The following is a 9,280-nucleotide window of genomic DNA, read 5'->3' as shown; positions in this document are numbered from 1 at the left end:
ACATGTTTATCACACTAGAATGTATGGGTAATTGAATTTAATTATCTTGTTCAACACGACTGCACTAATTAATTGATTTAATTTTTACTTCAAGCATCATTTAAGTGATTACTATTAATTAAATAATAATTTGAATAAATTAATTTAGTCTTTAAGTCATCTCTCTTTTATAACGAGAAATTCCATTCACTACGATAGTGATACATTCGATCTTTTCTGTAATTCATCAATTTTATTTATTCATCTCATCAATTTAAATGCAAACCATCAAGGTTGTATAGAGCTAGTAGAGGGGCCCACTAGATATATAATTAGAGCTCAAATAGTTTGTAATTAAGTGCGACGACCGACCTCTCCTTATTATATATCATTATGAAAACAACTCACCAAGTGCTCGTCCAATGAATTTTTCATATGTGCTTTAGCCTCATATGATATCCTCAATCCCTTTAATTTATATCCGTTCACCCAAAATGATCTGGTCATATCTCATGCTAACCATTACATCTTCTTCCATGAAAACTGTAAAGTCAATGGAAAAAGAAACAAACCAATGCACAAATATAATCATTTGTTTAAGCACACAAGTAATACAGGAATATGTTATTCAAAAAAATTGGACGACGAACTTTTATTTTAATCAGAATCTCGAATTTAATATTTTATTTTTCCTTAAAAGTACTACGTTGGAAGATGGAGTTTATAAAAAAAATTATACTTAGATAAAGAAAACTTCAATAATTAATTCTAATTCAATATAGAAACTCAGTAATGGTTTTGTTATTAGTTTAAATGAACTAAATTTTATCACATTTCGGCTCTTTGTATTGATGTGTATATTAAAAGCATTGAATTCATAGCAAAATTTTATCAATAGCAAAAAATTAAAATGAAAAATAATTGTTTTTATATAATATGAATAAATATATTAATTACAATTGCATTGAATTTGTTGGTATGCTTTAAGCGGTGGCGCCAGGGGTTTTTGGGACAGGGCCGGAACATGGAGTCGGGTTTAATTTGCCACTAGTTATAGGCTTGACATTCAAACATTGGGATGTTGCGGGTTCAGCTCCGTTGTGCTTAATATCAATGTCCGCAAGTTCCACATTTTGACATGGCGAAATACCGCTGCAAATAAACTTGATAGCTTCTGGAAGCGCAGATGTGCCACGGATGTTCTTGAAGCTAATGTTGCTTAGTTTAACTTTGGATTCTTCCTGCATCAACACAACAATGATTCAATGATCCATTAAATATTGTCATTCTATTAGGATTTTGATAAGAATGTTATACATTTTTCTTGCATTTATTCCATGGGCAATATTGTTGATCAATTAGGATAGGGGAAGAGACATTATTCATGGTAATATCCTCAAAATGTATTTCGATCTCGCCCCACCATGTTCGCTTTGGCCAAGTTTTGATTCGAGCTCCATTCAAGTATTAGTGATGGTGCAGTTTGAGATTTTGATTCCTCAACTGCTCTTCATTTTGGAACTTTCCAAGACTACCGATACTTATACCATGTCCGGTCCACAAGTTATTTCTTTTATGACCATATTTTTAGTGCCATCTCCGATAGAAATACAATCATCACCAGTTTTAATGTCGAGGCAATAATATTGACCCCTCCGACTTGCCCATGTGAATCCCATCGTGTTTGGGCTCTCGTCCGGTGCCTCTATCTTCAAGCGTTGAGGGTAATGTTTTGCAAGCAAAAACATTAATGTGGAATAGTTCTTGTCTTTGCTAGTTATGTCTTGTATCAATGCATTGGTCACAAAGTCAAACCTTATATTCAGTTTAATTTTGGAGTTAGCAAAGTCACACACGAAAAAAAGATGTTAGTTATAATTATATTTTGATAATAATAATAAGAGGAAAAAGAATAAATAAATTCTGGCAAGAGGGAAGAAAGCTGACAACGGGAAGTTTGGAACGAAATTCACGATTCTCGCAAGTATTCTTCTCATAAGCAATGCTTCCTTGACCATCGAAAATTCCTCCGCCAAACATTTTGAAATTTTCAACACTATAGAATCTAACCCAATTAGGGTCTTTGAAAGCACTAGGATCACCGAGCTCTGTATAGTGCCACTAACATTAATCTCAATAGGAGCCTTGCATGGACCTTCTAAGTTTACTTTTGATAATAAATATGTCCCTTTAGGAATCACAACTGTTGATGGAGTTACAGAGGCACATGCTTCTTTCCAAGCATCCAAAATGGCTAAAATGAAATGAATAAAGACATCAGTTTGAAATATAATTTTTCATATTTTCACCTTTGGGGTACAAAGTTAAGAGCAATTGAACTTGCCTTGCTCAAATCCGTTTTCTGTCGACTTTTGCCAAACTTGGCAACAACATCAAAAGCATCTGATTGAACTTTAGAGGCTGAAATGAATAATAATAAAAGTACAAACATGGAAGGAACAATATTAAGGTGTGGTGCCATGTTTTTATTTGGTTTTGAAATTAAAGGAAGAATGGCTTTTCCTTTTGTTTTGTTCCAAATATATAGAAAGTTTGAGAAAATTACAACCAATCATATATATTACTATTTAATCAATTTGGAAAAGTCATATGGCCAAGCTTCAATTTCTATGATAAGCTTGTTTCTTTAATATCAACTTCCCACGGTTAGATAGTTTTGTGGTTAATTTTTTCACAACTTGAATAATTTAAACTATGTGAAAGGATTTTATTATGGAAAGATTGAAAAGCATTATTTTACATTTTATCTTCAAAATAATATCTTTACTAGATGGTGGCGAATATAATTATGTTTCGTTAAATTTATAAATGTTATTTCAAAAAGTATAATCCTAATTATTCAATAAAAATTGTTGATGCAGGAATGTGGTTTGGTGGTTGATGAAGGTTCACACCATATTGCCGAAAGCAATTCTGGTGGTTTCTGGCACTCTTCTCAATCACTATTTTCTTGGCCCTATAATACCTAGTCGAGCTAACATTCACCTCGGACTTCTGTAACGCTGGGGTTTGTACAAGTGTACACAGTCATTATCAAGTAATAAGTAAGCATCGAGTTATCGTCTCTAGAGGGATTGTGTTTGTGCTAAATCACTTAATTGTAAAATTATATTTACATGCAACTCAATTTATTATCATCATGCTTAATAATATTCAAAAAAACATTCTATGGCAACTCGATCTTTCATGAGTTTGGAAACCACATTAGGTCCTTTTGGAATCCTTTACTTAGTAAATACACATTTTACTGATCCTTATTTAGTAAGGGTTTCTTAACATTCGTGTGAGGTAACAGAGACGTGCTAGGTTTGAAACAGTTTAATCACAAAAATCTAAAAATTATGCAAATAACAGAGCTTGGTTAGAGCTGTTATGCAACCTGCAATTTAATCGTGTTAGGATCTAAATTGAGCATGCACATTTCAATTATGTTTCCACTAGCCGTCGTCTGGTTAGGATCACTCAGCTAATTCAAATGCATTTCAATCACGTATTAATGAAATACAGACTTGATTTTAATTGAAAACATAATCGATTGAGGCACAAACATTATAAGCACGAATCAAATAAATATTATTTAATCAAAATAATCATCCTAACTTAAATAAAATTAAGCTAACATTGTTGTAAACAAGAACAAAGAACACATAGCAAACATTTTCAGATTAAATTAAAGAAAGGAAAGATTAAACCCAAATCAAAGTGGCTGTCACCCAAGACTCTGACTGACGAGGCTCTTTCGCTCCTTCCCTTTGCTCCTTTGCTGATGGCTCTCTAAGGTGGCCGACCAAGGGCTCTTTAAGAGGCTTAATTGCTAAAATCTCTATGAAGAGATGATGCTAGACATGGGAAATGGAAAAGGCTAAGAGAATTTAGAGAGAAGAGAGAATGATGAATGATGAGGGATGAATAGAAATGTGAGAGTGGGGTCTTATTTATAGGTTAGGAGAGAAAGATAGTTTACTAAAAATAGGAGTTTTCATCTTTTGAAGCATCTTCCATGGGTGACCGGCCATAATTTGGGGAAGTTGAGCTGATTTTTGCTTGATTTTTGGTCAATTTGAGTGCCACAACTGTCGAAACCTATTTTTTAAACGGATGTTTTAAAAACGGGGTTCGACTTTTGAAAAACAAAAATGGGAGTCGCCACCAATCTTTTTAGGTGTGATTGGATCACCTTATAAAATGTTTTGTTTTAAAACATTAATTTTGGTCTATGAAATTATGAGAAAAATAGGTTCGGGAGTCGGTTCCATACGAGGAAGGATTAGCACCCTCGTAACGCCCAAAATTGGTACCAAATTGAATAATTTTTTTGTCTTAATGTCAAAAAATTTGAAAAGATTTTAAAACTTGAACAATTTAAAGTTGAAACTTGAGATTCCTTTGTTCCGAAAGTATACAAACATCACATCCAGCATGTTAGGACGCGATGTTTTAAATCCTCGTAACTAAAATTATCTCATGATTTTGAAAATTTATTAAAAGGATATTTGGTTATTTAGTTAAACGAAAAAAATCGCAACCCAGCATGTTAGGGCATTATTTTCCGAATTTCTAAACACCAAACATTGCCTTATTTAAGAAAAAACCTTTTCAATTAAATGAAATATATTTTTTAAAATAATGAATAATATAGAATTTAAATAAAAAAATAATTTGATATAAATACTAAAATTATTAAAAATAAAATATAAAAGAGAATTTAAAAAAATTAAGGAGATAGGGATTAAATAAAAAGGTTGAAAATGAAGATGAACAAAGAATAAATACGAACAAACCGTAGAAAATAAGAACGCAAGAGGGAGAGAAATTTGAGTGAATGCTCTCAAGAATTCTTATTGCTTCCCAAAACTCAAGTGAAGTCAAGTTGTTTTACAATGAAGGGAGAGGCCTCTATTTATAGTTGAGCCTCCCCAAATCCAACGGTACAGATCAATTACATCAACGGTTAAGATTAAAGGATATCTACAAATTAAATCTCCAAGATTACAAAATCATATCTTCTAAGATTGTATATCATATCTAAGATTGCAATCATATCTAAGATTGTATCATATCTAAGATTGTATCACATCTAAGATTGCAATCATATCTAAGATTGTATCATATCTAAGATTGCAATCACATCTAAGATTGTATCATATCTAGGATTGCATATCACATGTAAGATTGCATATCATTGAAGATTATATTTCCATATGAGTCAAACTTGTAGATGGACCTTAAATCTTTTCAAGTAATGGGCCTGTAACGCCCCAATTTTCGGGAATTCTGTGAATGTTGGCATAGATTTAATTATGTTAGTGGGCCTCTAGAAGGCCCAAGCTTAAGATAGAACCCGACAATTTTAGTTAATTTTTATTCCATAAGAAAAAGGGGGTGAAATTATGAAATAGGACCTATGTGAAAATGTTTGAAATTGCTATAGGCTAAATTGAAGTGGCCAAATAAATAGGAGTGCAAAATAGGAGGATTTGCATGACAAACCTCCCATTTTACATGAAGTGGCCGGCCATCATGTTGTTGTAGACAATATGAGCACTTGATATCCATAATTCATGGTACAAATTGATAATGGGTTAGGTAAATGTTCCATGATAATGGATTAGGTAAATATTCCATGATAATGGGTTAGGTAAATGTTCCATGATAATGGGTTAGGTAAATGCTCCATGATGGGCATTTCATGTCTTTTGTATTAAAGAATTAAATGGATGAAATATGAAATTTTATTAAAAGAAAAAGGGGTGAAAAGAACAAAGTTTTGTCCATCTTTGTTCATCATAGCCGAAAGTTAGAGAAGAGAAAGGAGAGGAGAAAGCTCTTGAATGTTCGGTCACTTGGGGAAGAAAATTGAAGGTAAGTTCATGGTAGTTTGCTTCTATCTTGATGTTCATGAGTTCTTCTTGATTCTACCTTAACTCTTGAAGCATATTTTGGTTTTTAGTTGTGTTGTGAGCATTTAGTCATGAATTAAAATGAAGGAAATGGTTGTTGTTTCATGTTCTTTTGATGAAAAATGGAAGATAGGTGAAGTTGAGCCAAACAAATGAGTATGCATGTGCCTTAGATGCTAAAGGGAAAAATCGGCTAACATGTTGTGCTTTAAAATGATGAAATGGAGATTATACTTAAGTAAAATCATAGATATGTGATGATTGATTGGTGATATACATGTTTAAATAACAAGCATGCAAGTTAGGTGTGAAAGAGTGATTTGGTAATAAATCTGCTTGGGACAGCAGTAGTAACGTGACTTTGGAAAATCACCATAAATTGTGGGAGATGAGTTAGAAGCTGCATAAATTATTTAATTAAAGCTTAATGAGTCTAGTTTCAAATGGAATAAACGAGAACATATTTTGAATTCTGTACAATGAGAAATTTGATTCGTAATGAAGAGTGGTCAGATTAGTCAAACAGTGAAACATAGGAAACTTTGAGAAAAATCTGGTATTGATTGGCTAAACCAAAAATTCTGATAATTTTATGGATAGAAGATATATGAGTTTATTTTCAGGGAAAATTATCGGCACTTGATTTGGAGTTTCGTAGCTCCAGTTATAAATGATTTAGTGACTGTTGCTCAGGAAGACAGCTTGCAGTGAAATTATGATTATGTGGTAAACATTGACAAAAATTTGTTAATGAGTTGCTTCTTGATTTCTTATAAGCTTACTATGATCTGTAGGTGTGGTTGGCGAATATCGTAAGGGGTTAATCGTAGTTTGTATTTGAATAGTTAGATTAACTTGTTAGTAATCCAATTGTAGGCGGTTAGTGTGTGGATCTCACAAGATATCGTCACAAACAGTGTGTAACTAACACCCTCTTTCTTAGTCTAGATCGGCAAAAGTCGAAAAGCCGAAATGCCGAAAATCGGTATTTTGTAGATTTGCAAGTGTGCGAATGCTCGTGAGGTAAATCAATTAATGTTTTTGGTAAGTTGCAATGTTTGGACCGCAAAGTGCATGATTTACGTGCCCTCGATATTTTTGGGCTTAATGGGCCAAAATCGAATGATGGGCCAACTGCCCAATTCGGTAAGAACCCTCGGTAGTGATTACATTAGTACGTGAAAGGTAGGAATATGCATGAAAAACCCTAAAATAGATAAATTACTGGAATACCTTTAAAAGTGGAAAATTTACGCTTTACCCCTAGGAGATAAATTACCAAATACCCCTAGGGTTAAATTGACCTAAATGCATGTTTGATGTTGTTATTTATTGCATGCCATGTTGTTATTATCGATGCATGGGACTGGGATATTGACGGAGGAAGTACTGAAAGTGGCTTGTCCACGTCTTGGAGGCTTTGCCTCAATTCTTCGATAATCGAGCGCAAAGTAAGGTCGCAATCGTGGAGTGTTAATGGGTGGGTTGAGCTATTCACCACATGGAGTGTATGGCTGGTGCAGTGGAGTGTAGTGGTTGGTGGGTTGAGTAGTCTCCCAAATGGGCTTGCATATGTTTACTTGATGTTGCATGTATTTTGAAATGGGCACATGGGCCATCTTGTTATCTGAATAAGGGCTAAGGCCCGGTTATAGTAATCTGAAAGGGCTCTAGCCCAGTACCACTGTTACTGAATGGGCTTAGGCCCAATGGGCTTGAGTGACTTGGGCTTTGAATGGGTTTTCCTTACACTGAGTTTCCCCAAACTCACCCTTCTTTAACCTTGCAGTGAGCCTTGATGTGGGTGACTTGGAGCCGGAGGGGATTCAGAGTGGCCATGGTGAATACTTTTGGGTTTGAAAAAAAATAGACTGGTTTTATTAAGTTATTTTTAATTACTATTTAATTTTTGGGTTGTAATAAGGCCATTTTAACTTTATTTTCTTATTTGATTTTTCTGGGATTATATTATTAAAAACAACTTTAAATTGATGGATACTAATTCAAATGGGCTAGACTTAGGGCGTGATTTCAAAACAATGCTTGTTTTTTTTAAAAAATAACACGACGTCACGAATATTCGATTTACCAAAGAAATTTCAACTTGTTAGAACCAAGTGTGGCAATGGATGTGGACATGTCTAGGATTGGATCCAATCGGAGAGCTTGGTACTTAAGCAGCCTTCATGGCTCACCTCCTTTGTTATGGATACCTACCTGGTGCCCAGCTTCCATTCACTTGGTTAGTTTTACAAAAGTCGGCTTTTTAAAACACTAAAAAGGGAACACGGGTTTTTGACTTCAAAGTGGCACCTCGGATTCGGCCTTAACGTTTGGGCCGGGTTTGGGCTGCTACAGGGCCATTCTGATCGGGCCAAATTATATTTGTAATTCTGGACTGAACTTGGACTTCGTTTTTTTGGGGGGGTTTATTATTTTTGGACTTATTTCTGGGCCCGGGAAAAATTGAATGTCTACAGCTGCCCCTCTTTGCTCATTGCTGTGTAATAGGAATAGAGAAAAGACTATAAAAAGACCAATTTTGCCCTATCTTACTGAATCTTGAGTTCTTGATCTTCTTTAAATGGCCTCTTGACGGCTTCAATCTGCTTCTTGCAAACTCATGACTGTCATGTTGATATCTTCGATCTGCTCTCCATCGAACACAGAGACGCCAAATCTGCTTCTTCAATTTGTTCCCTGACAATACAGAGATGCCAAATCATCTTAGATTTGCTTCAGCGTAAACACGCGAAAGCCAAATCAGCTATGTCTTCGATTTGCTCCTTGTAAGCACAATGATACCAAACCATCTTGGATCTGCTTCAGTCTAATCATCTGAAGGTTAGATCTGCTATATGTCTGTCCTCCGTCGAATATGGAGATGCCAAACTTCGATTTGTTCTCTGACAATACAGAGATGCCAAATCATCTTAGACTTGCTTCAACGTAAACACGTGAAAGCCAAATCAGCTATGTCTTCGATTTGTTCCTTGTAAGCACAAGGATGCCAAACCATCTTGGATCTTGCTTGATATAAACATCCAAGGCCGATCGCTATGTGTCCGCCTCCGTCGAATATGGAGATGCCAAACTTCGATTTGTTCTCTGACAATATAGAGATGCCAAATCATCTTAGACTTGCTTCAACGTAAACACGTGAAAGCCAAATAAACTATGTCTTCAATTTGTTCCTTGTAAGCACAAGGATGCCAAACCATCTTGGATATTGCTTCAGTATAAACATCTGAAGGCCAGATCTGCTATGTGTCTGCCCTCTGTCGAATAAGGAGATGCCAAACTCTGATTTGTTCTCTGACAATATAGAGATGCCAAATCATCTTAGACTTGCTTCAACGTAAACACATGAAAGCCAAATC

General features: G+C 34.7%; 1 pseudogene; it reads right to left on the bottom strand.

Annotated features, from left to right (window-relative positions):
* Positions 1-884: 884 nt before the first annotated feature.
* LOC108452708 (polygalacturonase-like) lies at positions 885-2,500 on the bottom strand (annotated as a pseudogene).
* Positions 2,501-9,280: the final 6,780 nt, after the last annotated feature.

Source organism: Gossypium arboreum, chromosome 5, assembly GCF_025698485.1.
Source record: "Gossypium arboreum isolate Shixiya-1 chromosome 5, ASM2569848v2, whole genome shotgun sequence".
NCBI classification, from domain to species: Eukaryota; Viridiplantae; Streptophyta; class Magnoliopsida; order Malvales; family Malvaceae; genus Gossypium; species Gossypium arboreum.
Note: the sequence above shows the minus strand (reverse complement) of the source record. Positions and strands in the feature narration are given on the sequence as shown.